This window comes from Rana temporaria, chromosome 12, assembly GCF_905171775.1.
Source record: "Rana temporaria chromosome 12, aRanTem1.1, whole genome shotgun sequence".
Taxonomy (NCBI): domain Eukaryota; kingdom Metazoa; phylum Chordata; class Amphibia; order Anura; family Ranidae; genus Rana; species Rana temporaria.
In genome coordinates, this window is record NC_053500.1 from 42,175,377 (window position 1) to 42,192,107 (window position 16,731).

The following is a 16,731-nucleotide window of genomic DNA, read 5'->3' on the forward strand; positions in this document are numbered from 1 at the left end:
AGGAACATATAGCATCGCTCTCGCTCTGTCATTGACGCCGGTCCACAGCTCCTGACAGAGGGAGAAGCGGGACGAGCGGGCTTAAACACATGAAGCCCGCAGCTGTTCCACTCTCCTGTATAAATTAATTAAAGGGCTGGTTCACCCTAAAAACGACTTTTTCTTATTACACTGGCCCCCCACATTACAATACGATTAAGGCTATTATTATTTTTTTGATGCTGTACATACCTTTGTACAGCATATTCACCCGTGGCATCCGGGTTGCGAGTCCCGCGGGAGTGGACGTTCCTCACATGCTGGTGATTGACGTTTTGCCCAAAAACGAGCTCCCCCCCGTCGCATAAGCCGCGTCACGATTGGCAAAAGGAGCCGAATGGCGATGCGCATGCGCAGTATAGCGCCGACTCGCCGTTCGGCTCCTTTCGCCAACCGTGACGCGGCTTACGCAACGGGGGGAGCTCGTTTTTGGGCAAAACGTCAATCACCAGCATGTGAGGAACGCCCACTCCCGCGGGACTCAGGTGAATATGCTTTACAAAGGTATGTACAGCATCAAAAAAAATAATAATAGCCTTAATCGTATTGTAATGTGGGGGGGCAGTGTAATAAAAAAAAGTAGTTTTTAGGGTGAACCACCCCTTTAATGTGGCCGCCGCTTGGGAGAGATAAGGGGGGGGGGGTCAGCTGCATCCGTTACTCTGGGAAAACTGCGGGCAGCGCAGGGCTTAAATGGCAGCTTATTTGGGCCCCACAGCAATGACAGGGCCCAGGGAAGCTTCCCCTTTTGCCCTGCAGGAAAAGACGGCCCTGCGTACAACACGTACGACGCCACTATAAAGGGGAAGCTCGATTCCACAGGCGCCACCCTTGGGGCTGCTTTTGCTAATCTCATGTTACCGCGTGTTAAGTAAAAGTTTGGTGAGAGACGATTCGCGCTTTTCAGTCTGTTACAGCGTGACGAATGTGGTATCTCCATTACGAACGCTACTTTTACCGAAGGTGCCCTCCCGTCTCATACTTTATTCTGAGCATGCGCAGGTTTCTAAGCATACACATGAACGTGTTTCTTGTCGTAAACCAGCCCGACGAGAAACGTGTCAAGGAAATGAGACTCCCGACGAGAAAAAAGAGAGCAGGTTCTCTTTTTTTCTCGTCGAGATCCACGACAGTTTTCTCGACGAAAAACATACACACGATCGTTTTTCTCTGCAAAAATGCTCTGCCAGCATTTTTCTTGATGTTTTTTTGCCGAGGAAAACAGTCGTGTGTACGAGGCCTGAGATGTACATACATGGTCTGATCAACTCACAATGTCTCCTTTGCCTGATCCATAATAAACAGGAGCTCTCAAATCACACTAGAATTTCTCTTTAGAGCAATGGAGGAAGGAAGGTGAACCATGTACAGATACTGGGGTAGATTCGCGTAGATACGCTGTAGTTTACGGCGGCGCAGCGTATCGTATTTACGCTATGCCGCCGCAACTTACAGGAGCAAGTGCAGTATTCACAAAGCACTTGCTCCGTAAGTCGCGGCGGCGTAGCGTAAATGGGGCCGGCGTAAGCGCGCGTAATTCAAATGTGGAAGGGGGGTGTGTTTTATTAAAATTTATGATGACCTGACGTGATTGACGTTTTGTACGGACGGCGCATGCGCCCTCCGTGTACATATCCCAGTGTGCATTGCTTCCAAGTACGGCGCAACGACGTATTGGTTTCGACGTGAACGTAAATTACGTCCAGCCCTATTCGCGAACAACTTACGCAAACAACGTAAAAAATTCAAATTTCGAAGCGGGAACGACGTCCATATTTAACATTGGCTGTGCCTCCAAATAGCAGGAACAACCTTGCGCCGAAAAAGCCTAACGTAAACAACGTAAATACATTGCGACGGGCGTACGTACGTTTGTGAATCGGCGTATCTAGGTAATTAGCATATTCTACGCCGACAACAACGGAAGCGCCCCTAGCGGGCAGCGTCAGAATGCACCCTAAGATACGACGGCGTAAGAGACTTATGCCAGTCGTATCTTAGGCTAATTTCGGCGTATCTAGCTTTCTGAATACAGAAAGTAGATACGCCGGCGCAGATTTGAATTTACGCGGCGAATCTATGGATACGCCGGCGTAAATTCTCTCTGAATCTACCCCACTGTTGATGGCAGGCATAGGTATGTGCAGCCTATGGCATTAGGGTGTGCACCCTAAAGCTCAAAAACACTTGGGTGTGTCTACATATGTATGGCCCGACACATTGATCTCCCTGCCGGCATTGTGAAAGAGTAGTAAATAAGCACCTCTCATATGACAGAGCCGATAGGTGGAAGATTTTTCTTATGTTTTCGCTGGCACACAGAGAGTTAATGCTAATGTGCATGGGGTGATTAGAGTATTTCCAGGCACATCCGGCACACCCGGCACACCCTGTGCGCACACCTATGATGCCAGGGGAAAAAAATGGTGACCAGGCAAGGTTTTTTGACCTGCCCATTTTTTTTCTGCAAGAAAAAGAGACCAATAGACATTAACCACTTGCCGATCGCCCACGGTCGTTATACGTTGGCTGTTTAAAGAGGAATATCCTTGTTATGGTAGCAGCTAAATATCATAACCCCGTTATCTTCTTCAAGAACGGGCAGTCCGCTTTCAGTTAAAAGTGGTCTCTGCGGCGGATTTGCCGCAAGATCACTTGTATTGGGATAGGGGCCTCCCGCTGTACTCCGTTGCCCTCCCCTCCTTACCGGATCCTTCTCCATGTGTGGAATGGAGTGGGTGTTGGGTAGATGGCCCCCACCCAGATCCATACCATTTCAAGGTGGAAGTGATGTCAAAATGTCACTTCCGCCCATAGCTCTTAAAGGGTCATTTTTTATTAAATTTTTTCAAACAACACATTTTTTTATCGCATTTTATTGTAAATATGAGATCTGATGTCTTTTTGACCCCTGATCTCATATTTTCTTTTTTAAAGAACAGTGTAAAAATAAACACGCTCCGTCCCGCCGAACTCTCTCACAGAAGCGAGCGCATACGTGAGTAGCGCCCGCATATGTACACGGTGTTCAAACCACACATGTGAGGTATCGCCAGGGCTGGACTGGGACAAAATTTGGCCCTGGACTTCATCCAGACTGGCTCACTTTGACAGGTCTCTCCCATGGTGGCCGGACAACTCCCACCCCCCCCCCTGCCACCCAAGCCCCCTCTCCCCCTTGACCAGCCACTAGCCGTTCTACTTTATAAGGCCCCATACACACGAGAGGATTTATCCGCGGATACGGTCCAGCGGACCGTATCCGCGGATAAATCCTCTCGAGGATTTCAGCAGATTTCTATGCGATGGCGTGTACACACCATCGCATTGAAATCCGCACCGAAATCCTCTGGCGACGACGTGTCGCGCCGTCGCCGCGATTATGACGCGGCGACGGGTGCGACGCTGTCATATAAGGAATTCCACGCATGCGTCAAATCATTACGACGCGTGCGGGGAATCCCTTTGGACGGATGGATCCGGTGAGTCTGTACAGACGAGCGGATCCATCCGTTGGGATGGACTTCAGCAGATGGATTTGTTGAGCATGTCAGCAAATATCCATCTGCTGGAAATCCATCCCTGGCGTGGACACACCATAGGATCTATCCGCTGAAACCCATTTGCTGGGATTTATCTGCGGATGGATTCTATGGTGTGTATGGGGCCTTAGAGTAGAACGGCTGGTACTGGTACTCTTATAGGCAGTACCAGTGGGGAAGCTAGACATTATTTCACCCGGGGCAAATAATCAGTTCGGTGCCCCCCCTTATGAGACAAGATTAGGCAGAAGTGAGAAACTCCCGGGCCATAGCTGTTGAGTCAGCTGTCTGTCCCCACCCCCCATGCTCCTCTGTCGTCCCCCCTGATCCTCTGGTCCTCCCCCTGCTTCTCTGTTCCCCCAGGTGAGCGCTGCGGGGAGGGAGAGGAGGTGTGTGCTGCGGGAAGGGAGAGACAGTGGAGCGGAGGGGGGGGCGGCAGTCCGCTGTCACTGAAGCCGGCCCACTGAGCCATCGGCCCACCGGGAAACTCCCTGTAGTCCCAATGGCCAGTCCATCCCTGGGTATCGCCGTGATCATTAGAGCAAGAGAAATAATTCTAGCCCTAGAGCTCCTCTGTAACTCAAAACATGCAAGCTGTTAAATTTTTTAAACATCACCTAGTTTGTCGCCATTCCACGAGCGGGCGGCGCAATTTTGAAGCGTAACATGATGGGTATCAATTTACTCGGTGTAACATTATCTTTCACAATATATATAAAAAATTGGGCTAACTTTACTGTTGTCTTATTTTTTAATTAAAACAAGTGTATTTTTTCCAACAAATGTGTGCTTGAAATACCGCTGGGCAAATATGGTGTGACAGAAAGTATTGCAATGACCGCCATTTTATTCTCTAGGGTGTTAGAAAAAAATATATATAATGTTTGTGGGTTCAAAGTAATTTTCTATGAAAAAAAATGTTTAAAATCAGTAAACACCAAGGGCCAGATCCACAGACGAAGTACGCCGGCGTATCTACTGATACGCTGGCGCACTTTCAAATTTCCCGCGTCGTATCTCTAGTTTGAATCTTCAAACCAAGATACGACGGCATCTGGTAAGATCCGACAGGCGTACGGCTTCGTACGCCTTTGGATCTTAGATGCAATACTTCGTCGCCCGCTGGGTGGAGTTTGCGTCGTTTTTTCTGCGTCTGGTATGCAAATTAGCGATTTACGACGATCCACGAACGTATGCGCGGCCGTCGCATTTTCGAACGTCGTCTGTAGTCGGCTTTTCCCGGCGTATAGTTAAAGCTGGTATTTTGCGGCGTATAGATAGACTTGCCATGTTAAGTATGGCCGTCGTTCCCGCGTCGAAATTTGAATTTTTTTTTTTTTTTTGCGTAAGTCGTCCGTGAATAGGGATGGACGTAACTCACGTCTAAGTTAAAAGTCCTAGCGACATCATTAAGCGCAATGCACGGCGGGAAATTTCGGGACGACGCATGCGCAGTTCATTCGGCGCGGGGACGCGCTCCATTTAAATGAAACCCGCCCCCAACCCGCCCAATTTGAAATCCGCCGCCAGAAATACACTACGCCGCCATAACTTACGGCGCAAACTCGCTAAGGATTCGAATATATGCCAGGTAAGGTACGGCGGCGTAGTGTATCTCTGATACGCTGCGCCGATCGAAATGTATGTGGATCTGGCCCCAAATCTCAAAACAAAGCTCTGTCCTTAAAGCGGTTGTATAGTCAAAATGTTTACTTTACAGTTATTTATGCATGCCATTATTTAAAATCGTTTGCTATGAGCCTTTTTTTATTTACCTGTGTAATTCTGAAGTTATTGCTGCATTACCGAGTGCGGACGTTTACCACGCATGCGCCGGATCCCCGTCCATTTCAGCAAACAGAGCCTCTGCCGGATAAATTCTTTGTTTATGTCGGGGCTGCGTCATTTCCTCATGTAGACGTCAGCCCCGACATCCCGCGATGGTTCGTCCACATCCAAGAGCATGATGGTTAGCACGTGACCTACACGTCACAGATGACAAAAGAGAAAGAAGGCGCGTAAGTTAGACTGAGGGACAGAAGCGAAGAAGAGGCTTGAATGTAGTGACCTTACTGCGCACACGCGGGATTACACAGACCAGAAGAAACTGTGAACTGAAATACAAATTTAATTAAACGCGGAAGACCACAACTGTGATGGCGCGGACTTACTACACAAATTAGTCTTCACAAGATTAGTCTTCACAAGATCTCCAATATCACAGTAAGACAAACACTGTGGATATAAACATAGCGCTCAAACGATGTATAACTGTATGGTAAATTGTTGCAATAGTACTGGAGGGTATACAACCGCTTTAAAGGGGTTGTAAAGCTTTCTGTTTTTTAACCTTAATGCATCCTATGGGGGCAGGGGCGGTGCCGAGTGATACAGTCAATGGCTATGGCCGCCGACTGTATCACGGGAGCGCGCCTGCAAGCTAACCCCCTTGGGAGAGCGCTTCCCAGAACGGGGGTTATCTGTTGCGGGGAGGAGCCAAGACAGCTGCCGAGGGACCCCAGAAGACCAGGATCGGGGCCACTCTGTGCAAAACGAACTGCACAGTGGAGGTAAGTATGACATGTTTCTTATTTAAAAAAAAAAATACCTTTACAACCCCTTTAAGTGGTTAAATCGCTAACCAATCTAACCAGTGTGGAAAGATTGACATCTGATCTCATTTCTGCCAAATGAAAACTTAATTACGAAACCCAAAAGAGATCAAATAAGCAGTTTAAATGCCTTGCACACCGCAACTGTCAAACGCCCATTTTACAGGCTTTTGACTTTTATTTTGTAGACTATGCACTCTGCAGGTGCAGACCATTGCTCCAGAGCAAGCAAATGAGGGGAACCTCTGCTGACTTCCATCATCCAATCATGTTCAAGCAAAAATGCAGTTTTAAAAAAAATGTTCCTTGTATTTAATTGAATATTCTTTGTAAAGTGAAGCTTTACCTCGTTTAACCACTTCGGGCCTGGAAGATTTGGCTGCTCAATGACCGGGCCATTTTTTTTTTATATGGCACTGCATCACTTTAACTGACAATTGCGCTATGTGCGATGTTGTACCCAAACAAAATTGACGTCCTTTTTTTTCCTCACAAATAGAGCTTTCTTTTGGTGGTAGTTGATCACCTCTGTGGTTTTTATTTTTTGCGCTATAAACAAAAAAAGAGCGACAATTTTGAGAAAAAAAAACAATGGGGGTTATTTACGAAAGGCAAATCCAATTTGCACTACAAGTGCAAAGTGCACTTCAAATTGCACTAAAAAGGGCACTCTGCTGATTTTATTATCCAATCATGTGCAAGCGAAAATGCAGTTTTTTTATTTTCCTTGCATGTCCCCCTCGGATCTACAGTGACTGCCAGGGTTGCCACCTCATCCCTTTAAACAGAACCATATTAACCCCTTCCCGACCGCCGCATGTACATATACGTCGGCAGATTGGCACGTACAGGCACATTGCGTACCTGTACGTCCCTGCCCTAGACAGTGGGTGGGTGGGTCCGATCGGAACCCCCCCCCCCCCCCGCGACTTGCGGCGGTCGGGTCCCCTCGGGGAGCGATCGGGACGACGCGCGGGCTATTTTGTTTATAGCCGCTCCGTCGCGATCGCTCCCCGGAGCTGAAGAAACGGGGAGAGCCTATGTAAACACGGCTTCCCCCTTGCTTCACTATGCGCTGCATTGATCGAGTGATCCCCTTTACAGGGGAGACTCGATCGATGACGTCATTCCTACAGCCACACCCCCCCTACAGTTGTAAACACACACTAGGTGACCCTAACTCCTACAGCGCCCCCCTGTGGTTAACTCCCTACTGCAACTGTCATTTTCACAGTAAACAATGCAATTTAAATGCATTTTTTGCTGTTGAAAATTACAATGGTCCCAATAATGTGTCCAAAATTGTCCGAAGTGTCCGCCATAATGTCGTAGTCACGGAAAAAATCGCTGATCGCCGCCATTAGTAGTAAAAAAAAAAAAATTAATAAAAATGCAATAAAACTATCCCCTATTTTGTAAACGCTATAAATTTTGCGCAAACCCATCGAATAAACGCTTATTGCGATTTTTTTTACCAAAAAAGGTAGAAGAATACGTATCGGCCTAAACTGAGGACCAAAATTTTTTTTATATATGTTTTTGGGGGATATTTATTATAGCAAAAAGTAAAAATATTGCATTTTTTTCAAATTGATCGCTCTATTTTTTTTATAGCGCAAAAAATAAAAACCGCAGAGGTGATCAAATACCACCAAAAGAAAGCTCTATTTGTGGGGAAAAAAGGACGCCAATTTTGTTTGGGAGCCACGTTGCACGACCGTGCAATTGTCTGTTAAAGCGACGCAGTCCCGAACTGTAAAAATACCTTGGGTCTTTAGGCAGTGCATTATGGTCCGGTCCTTAAGGTTAATTACACAGGTTCTGTGGCTGATTAAGGTGGTAATTAAACTCACTTGGTGCCTTATCTGCATAAATTAGCCTCAGAACCTGTGTATTAATTTGTGTTCTGTTTTAAAGGATGAGGTGGCAACCCTAGTGACCCGCACTTCCAAGTGCAATTTCAAGTGCACTTGTAGTTTGTACTTGTAGTGCGAAGTGGAGTTGCCTTTCGTAAATAACCCCCAATATCTTTTACTTTTTGCTATAGTAAATATCCCATTTAAAAAAAAAAATAACAAAACATGTTTTTCCTCAGTTTAGGCAGATATGTATTCTTCTTCAAATTTTTGTTAAAAAAAAAATCAAAAAAAAGCAATAAGCGTATATTGATTGGTTTGCCGCAAAAGTTATAGCGTCTACAAACTATGGGAAAGATTTATGCATTTATATGCCTTTTTATTTATTTATTCTTACTAGTAATGGCGGTGATTTGCAATTTTTTTTTGCGGTATTGCAACATTGCGACGAACAGGTCGGACACTTGACACATTTTTGGACCATTGACATTTACAGAGCGATCAGTGATATAAATATGCACTGATTACTGTGTAATGTACATGTCACTGGTAGGGAAAGGGTTAACACTAGGGGGCGATCAAGGGTTAACTGTGTTCCCTATTGTGTGTTCTAACTGTGGGAGAGGGGGACTGACTAGGAGAGATGACAGATTGTGGTTTCTAGTTTGTAGAAACACTGGGATCTGTCTTCTCTCTTCTCACAGCACAGGGATTTGTGTGTTTTACACACACAAACCCCCGTGCATCCGCTCGTGCATGCAATCGCGGCCCGCCAAGCGCATTGGGTTCCCCGCTGTGCAGGGGAAAAGCGGGCGTGCTCCGGTGGCTCTCCCTGGGCAAAGCCGTATATGTATGGGATTTCGTCCAGGAGAGCCATTCTGCCGCAGTATATTTGCATGAGTCGGACAGGAACCGGTTAATAAGCCTCTGGAGCAACTGCATTGCAAGTGCACAGTCTCTTTAAAAATTCAAACTCGTGTACATGCACACACAGACATTAAAGCCGTGTACACAATTGGCTTGTCCTATGAAAAAAGACAGATGGACTGTTTTCATCGGACAAACCGATCGTGTGTGGCCCCATCTGTCTTTTTTCATCGGTGTATAAAAATAGAACATGTTTTACATTTTTCCTATGGATAAAAAAACGATAGGAAATTCCGATCGTCTGTGTGGAACTCCATCGGAAAAAAATACACGCATGCTCAGAATCAAGTCGACGCATGCTCAGAAGCACTGAACATTTTTTTCGGCACGTCGTAGTGCTTTACGTCACCGCGTTTTTCGCACGGTCAGAATTTAGTCTAATAGGCCCAGATTCACAAAGACTTACGACAGCGTATCTCCAGATACGCCGTCGTAAGTCCGAATGGCCACCGTTGTATCTATGCGCCTGATTCATAGAATCAGTTACGCATAGATTTGGCCAAGATACGAGCGGCGTAAGTCTCCTATGCCGTCGTATCTTGGGTTGCAATAATTACGCTGGCCGCTAGGTGGCGCTTCCTTGATTTCCGCGTCGAATGTAAATGAGCAAGATACGCCGATTCACGAACGTACGTACGTACGCCCGTCGCAATTAGTTACGCCGTTTACGTAAGACATACGCCGGCGTAAAGGTAAAGCTGGTCTCTAGGTGGCGTAGCCCATGCAAAGAATGGACGTCGGAACAAGCGTATCTTTTTACGTAGTTTGCGTAAGTCGTACGCGAATAGGGCTATGCGTAAGTTACGTTCACATCACAGGCATTGAGCCGACGTATCTTTGGGCGTAAATACGACGTGATACTGAGCATGCGCGCGCATGCGCCGTTCGTTCGCCCATGCATCTACATGGGGTCAAGCCTCATTTAAATACAACACGCCCCCTACCAGCCTACTTTGAATACGCGCGCTTACGCCGGCCCCATTTACGCTACGCCGCCGTAACTTAGGACGCAAGTGCTTTGTGAATACAGCACTTGCCTCTCTAAATATGTTACGCTACGCCCTCGCAACGTAGAACGGTCGTATGTGAATCTAGGCCATAGTGTGTATGCAAGACTGATGAAAGTCAGCTTCATTGGATATCCGACGGAAAAAAATCCATTGGATTTTATTCCATCAGAAATCTGATCGTGTGTACAGGGCATTACAGGAGTTTCGAGGCATTTCGTGGCAGAAATATGAACACACCAAAATATATTTTTATTCTGGTCAGTGAATTCTGGTCAATGAATAAACGTCCAAATGCTTGACGCGCCTGAAAGCGCCTAAACATTTTTGAAAAATATGGCTTAGACACATTTTTAACGCTGTTTTTCTCCTGTCAGAACAGAAGAACCAAGGCCCAGATTCTCAAAAGAGATACGTCGTATCTATGCGACTGATTCTTAGAATCAGTTACGCATAGATATCCCTTAGATCCGACAGGCGTAAGTCTCTTACGCCATCGGATCTTAACTGCATTTTTTTTTTGCCCGCTAGTGGCGCTTCCGTCGATTTCCCCGTCGAGTATGCAAATTAGCTAGATACGCGAATTCCCGAACGTACGCGCGGCCAAAGCAGTAATGTTATGACGTTTACGTAGGCTTTTCCCGGCGTAAAGTTTCCCTATGGTCTATGAGGTGCAGTCAATGTTAAGTATGGCCGTCGTTCCCACGTCGAAAATTTACGTTGTTAGCGTAAGCCGTCCGTGAATGGTGCTGGACGTAATTTACGTCCACGTCAAAACCAATGACGTCCTTGCGACGTCATTTAGAGCACTGCACGCCGGGATATTTTAGGGACGGCGCATGCGCAGTTCGTTTGGCGCGGGGACGCGCTTCATTTAAATGAAACACGCCCCCCTAACCGCCGAATTTGAATTCCGCCAGATGTTTTACGCTACGCCGCCGCAACTTTACAGGCAAGTGCTTTGTGAATAAAGCACTTGCCTGAAAAACTTGCGGTGGCGTAACGTAAAACAGATACGTTACGCCCGCCCAAATTTACGCCCATCTATGTGAATCTGCCCCCTAGTGTGCATGAGGTCTAAACATTGTAAATAAATACGTAGAAGCTTGTCAAGAAGCTTGGTATTGGCAATTCCTAACATTTAAATTTGAACAGATTACAAGAAGCAGACATATCAGAATTACAGCCCATTTTATTCACCTTCTCTGTCTATAAATGTTAATGTTGTTGACAGGCAGACAAAAACGTAGCTTTGATTTGCTGCATTTTGATAGCCAAACCCCAGACAGCTAAATCTTCTTGAGATACGAGATTGTAATACTTTTAGTATTTTTTGACACATCCATCACACTTAACGTTGAACGCCATTTGTCAGCTATGTTCCATGTTTCGAAGTTCAAATCGCAGATACCTTTAGTTGCATTATGTAACCATAATGGAATCCAGAGTAAGACTTCAGCACTTGTTAAACCAAGACAGTATATTTTATTGACCTAATTAAATTAGATTTATGAGCTTGTCAAATAAAATTCTTATATACTATGATGTTGACCAATGTGAGAAATTTGAGCAGTTGCATTTTTGGTGCAGGTTAGTATAGTGTGATTATAATGTAATAGCTAGATTCAGGTACGTTCGCGTAACTTTGCGGCGGCGTAGCTTAAGGAATTTAAGCTACGCCGCCGTAAGTTAGCGAGGCAAGTACATGATTCACAATGTACTTGCCTGCTAAGTTACGTCGGCGTAGCCTGAATCGGCGGGCGTAAGGGTGCCTAATTCAAATGTGTTTGAAGGGGGCGTGTTTTATGTTAATGAGGCTTGACCTCAAGTTTTTTACGTTTTTTTTTACTGCGCATGCGCCGGGCGCCTACATTTCCCAGTGTGCATTGTGGCTAAGTACGCCGCACGGGCCTATTGACTTTGACGTGGACGTAAACGACGTAAATCCCGATTCACGGACGACTTACGCAAACGACGTAAAAAAATCGAATTTCGACGCGGGAACGGCGGCCATACTTGACATTAAAGTTAGAGCCTAGCTCTAACTTTACGCGGCCTATCTCTTACGCAAACGGCGTAAAAGTACTGCGTCGGCCGGGCGTACGTTCATGAATCGGAGTATATCCTCATTTACATATTCTACACCGACCGCAATGGAAGCGCCACCTAGCGGCCATCCAAAATATTGCAATCTAAGATAGGACGGCGCAAGCCGTCGTATCTTAGATATGTTTAAGTGTATCTCTGTTTGAGCATACTCTTAAACATAAGTCGGGGTAGAATCTGAGTTAGGTCGACTTATCTACTGATAAGTCGGCCTTACTCTTACTGAATCTTCTTATAAGAATTCATTTTAAGGGCTTTAAGGGATTTTGAGTGGGGAAGAGTTAAGACTTGTACACATGATAAAAATATCGGACAAATGATCATCCGTTTTTTTTTTTTTTTTGCTAGTCTCCATATCGAAAATGAAGAGTTTACTAAACTTCTGAAAATTCTTGTACGACAGAATACTACTTCAGAAGTTGTGTTGAAGTGTGTTGTATTCTATTGTAATGTATTTTTGTGTTTCCGAGCATGCATACTCTTGCTCTTCCAATTTTTCAGATGAATACTGTGCTGATTAAACAAAAATTGTACGTTCTGGTATCGTATGAGAAAAGTTTTCACGTTTGTCCCTTTGGATAATTTTGCATGAACTGTTGAGATTGGCACTTGAAAGCTGCGTACAAACGATCAGATTATCGCCTGATTTTCTGATCATGTGTACTAGGCTTTTGACCCTCTCAAGTTTTTTTGGGGGGGCACTGGATTCAGATTTTCTAAGGGTTACCAAAATTGTCATTGGGCACACTGGGCCAGATTCACATACATTTGCGGCCGTGTAACGTAACCCGTTTACGTTACACCGCCGCAAGTTTCCAGTTTTAGTGCCCGATCCACAAAGCACTTACCTAGAAACTTGCGGCGGTGTATTATAAATACGTCCGGCGCAAGGCGGGCCAATTCAAATGGGCGTGTGCCATTTAAATTAGGCGCGCTCCCGTGCCGGACCTACTGTGCATGCTCCGTTTCGCAATTCCCGTCGTGCTTTGCGCGCAGTGACGTCATTTTTTCGAACGGTTCCGCGCGTAGCGTAATTCCGTATTCCCGGACGGCTTACGCAAACGACGTTCATTTTTAAATTTCGACGCGGGAACGACGGCCATACTTTATACAGCAATACGATTGCTGTGTAAAGTTAAGGCACCAAAAACGACGACTAACTTTGCGACGGGAAACTAGACTAGCGGCGACGTAGCGAACGCGAAACTCCGTCGTGGATCGCCGTAACTCCTAATTTGCATACCCGACGCTGGTTTACGACGCAAACTCCCCCCAGCGGCAGCTGCGGTACTGCATCCCAAGATCCGACAGTGTAAAACAATTACACCTGTCGGATCTTATGGATATCTATGCGTAACTGATTCTATGAATCAGTCGCATAGATAGAAACAGAGATACGACGGCGTATCAGGAGATACGCCGTCGTATCTCTTTTGTGAATCTGGCCCACTGTCTCCAGTTCAGCCGCTCTCCACAAAATGGGGACGTCCTTTAAAAACAGGAAAAGAGACCAGAGTTGAGAATCCACATACATACAGTCTCAATAAGAGCATCAACATTTTTTCCAAAAGTCCAAAGTTTATGTAGCACTACCCCCGGAGGAGCTGCTGGTTGTTTTGGGTGGCACATTTACCTCATGGCTCCCCCGAATTCCTAGGGGTGAATGATGTGTATTGCATTTGGTAGAAGTAAAGGAATGTCCGCAACAGGTGCTCTTTGCTGTGCTCTTTATTACCCAGCCGGGTAAAAACAATAAACTTGTGGTGAGGAAAGTAAAGTTGAAGAAGAAGAGAGAACAGCAGATTCAGGCGTGATCATAGGGAAACAGTCCTGCTCCCAAGCATCACACTTCGCTGTGCCACTCCTGCCTGAGTGGGTTTAGTGTACCCAGACAGGACTCTCCCACTGGCCTGGCAGCCGGAGTATCACTCGAACAATTGTAGGATAAAGTCTCTGCCACAGGCCTCTTCTGGATTATAATTACGGAGGCAATCCTCCTTAGATGAATTACGCCTGGATCTCCTTCAACTTGTCGCCCAGGTACCGACTGACAGGTGATCAATCCTTCAGTGTCCGGCTACCTTGGTTTGTCGAGGCCCTTTTGGATCGCAAGCCTCTCAATGGCGCTCCTCAGACGGACTCCCCACCGAACAGCAATACAGCTTGGAATCCTCAAAGGTGGGAACCCAGTCGCTCATTGTTCAGATGCTCCGGGCCAACATGGTCCAGGAACACCGCGTGGCACGCACGCCCTGGCCAGGTAGGCCATAACGCCGGGGCGCCGTGATGTGGTCACCCTAAAGGTGGGTGCCACCCTCGAAGAAGACCCAGAACCAATGGAGTTTGTCTCATAAATACCCCTTCCCAGCATGCACAGCAAGGTCAAACTACTCAAAAACTTAAATTATTCAGTAGGATAAAAAATAAGCAGCGATCCCATCTAGCACAACAATTACCAGATTCAGACAAGAGTTATAGTTATCTGAAATTTTATGCAAATCACAAATTTTCTTATTAAACAAATAGGTAGATTCAGAAAGAGTTAGGCCGGCTTATTAGTAGATAAGCCGACCTAACTCAGGAATCTACGGCGACTTATGTTTAAGTGTATTCTCAATCAGAGATACACTTAAACATATCTAAGATACGACGGCTTGCGCCGTCCTATTTTAGGTTGCAATATTTCGGATGGCCGCTAGGTGGCGCTTCCATTGCGGTCGGCGTAGAATATGTAAATTAGTAGATACGCCGATTCACGAACGTACACCCGGCCGACTCAGTACTTTTACGCTGTTTACGTTAGAGATAGGCCGCTTAAAGTTAGAGCTAGGCCCTAGTTGGAAAAGTAATGTTAAGTATGGCCGCCGTTCCCGCGTCAAAATTCAAAATTTTTACGTTGTTTGCGCAAGTCATCCGTAAAATCGGGATTTACGTCGTTTACGTCCACGTCAAAATCAAAAGGCCCGTGCGGCGTACTTAGCCGCAATGCACACTGGGAAATGTAGGCGCCCGGCGAATGCGCAGTTAAAAAAAATAAGTCAAAAACGTAAGGTCAAGCTCCATTAACATAAAACACGCCCCCTTACATACATTTGAATTAGGCGCCCTTACGCCCGCCCGCTTTAGGCTACGCCGCCGTAACTTAGCAGGCAAGTACATTGTGAATCATGTACTTGCCTCGCTAACTTACGGCGGCGTAGCCTAAATGCCTTAAGCTACGCCGCCGCAAAGTTGCAGCATTGTATGTGAATCTAGGCAAAAGTGTTTAGCCCTTCCAGCCTATATGCCCCCAATTTGACAGACACTGTCACTGTTTCACTAAATGATAGGCAGCATCCATGTTGCAGTAATAAAAGGTCTCTGTCCTTCAGCATTGAATGGGTGCTGCAAAATGAAGCCCAAAATATCAGCTCATTGCTGATGGGTACCAGACTTCACCAAGCCTCCAATGCCAGGAGAAGCTGCCAAGGAATGGAGGGATTAGGTACAACTGACTTGCTTCCAGCAGGCAAGCACATGGGTACCCCTGACCGTGAGGAACATATAAAGTGAACCCCTCTCCCATTCACCAAGCTGCAAATATAAAAAAAAAAAAAAATGAAAATAATAAAACGTGTTAATCCAAAAATCTTGTTTATAACCCCAAATTCACCAAAATTTATAACACCCAGTTTACCAATTTATGGAGTTAAAATTAAAGCCACAGATTCTTATCCTTTTTGCATGAGAATCTGTGTCTGAGTCTATTTTATACTATCCAACCACAAATACATTTTCCCCAAGATTATATTTCCATATTGGATTCACGCTCAACAAAAACATCAAACAATTTTAAACGGCAATTAAGGGTTGGGGACATGTTTTCCTTCAGAACATTCTCAATCCTTCATGGATTGTTGGCAAACACGTTCTGATCTGTAAATAGGCAAGGTTTAAGAATTCTTTAAGAACAAAAAAAGACTCTTCTAGGAAGAAAAGTCACTGAGGTCCAGTACTTTCCAAAAGGCTCAATAATGCTTAGGACTGGTGAGTGAGGTTGGGTATAGAAAACCTTTGACATGATGTTAAGCAGCAATTGCAGTAAATTTGAAGGCCGTGAAAAGTACCATCCTACCCTAGTGTATGTCCTTTTGGTCATTATCTATTTGTGATCTCTTTTTCTCTTGCCAATGAAAAGTCTGTCCATGCTTGGATATGCTTACACTATACTGTTAAGCAATAACATTTAAATGATTTATATATTTGAGCATAAAGTCATTTTAGCTTCTTTAAGGAATGATTCACCCTAGTGCTTTTTGCATTTTGCAGATTTGCACTACAGTCCATTTAACATGGTTTCCTATGGAACACGTTCTGTATTGCAAATCTGCAAAATTCAAAAAGCACTAAAAATGCATAGGTGTGAACAGTGGCGGCTGGTGCTCAACATTTTTAGGGGGGCGCAAACAAACGAAAAAAAAAAAAACCCCATCAATTACAGCCTCAATGTGACCATCAATTGCTGCCACTGTGCCCATCAATTGACACCACTGTGCCCATCAAACGCAGCCACTGTGCCATAAAATTGTAGCCACTGTGCCATAAAATTGTCGCCACTGTGCCATGCCATCAAACGCAGCCACTGTGCCCATAAATTGTCGCC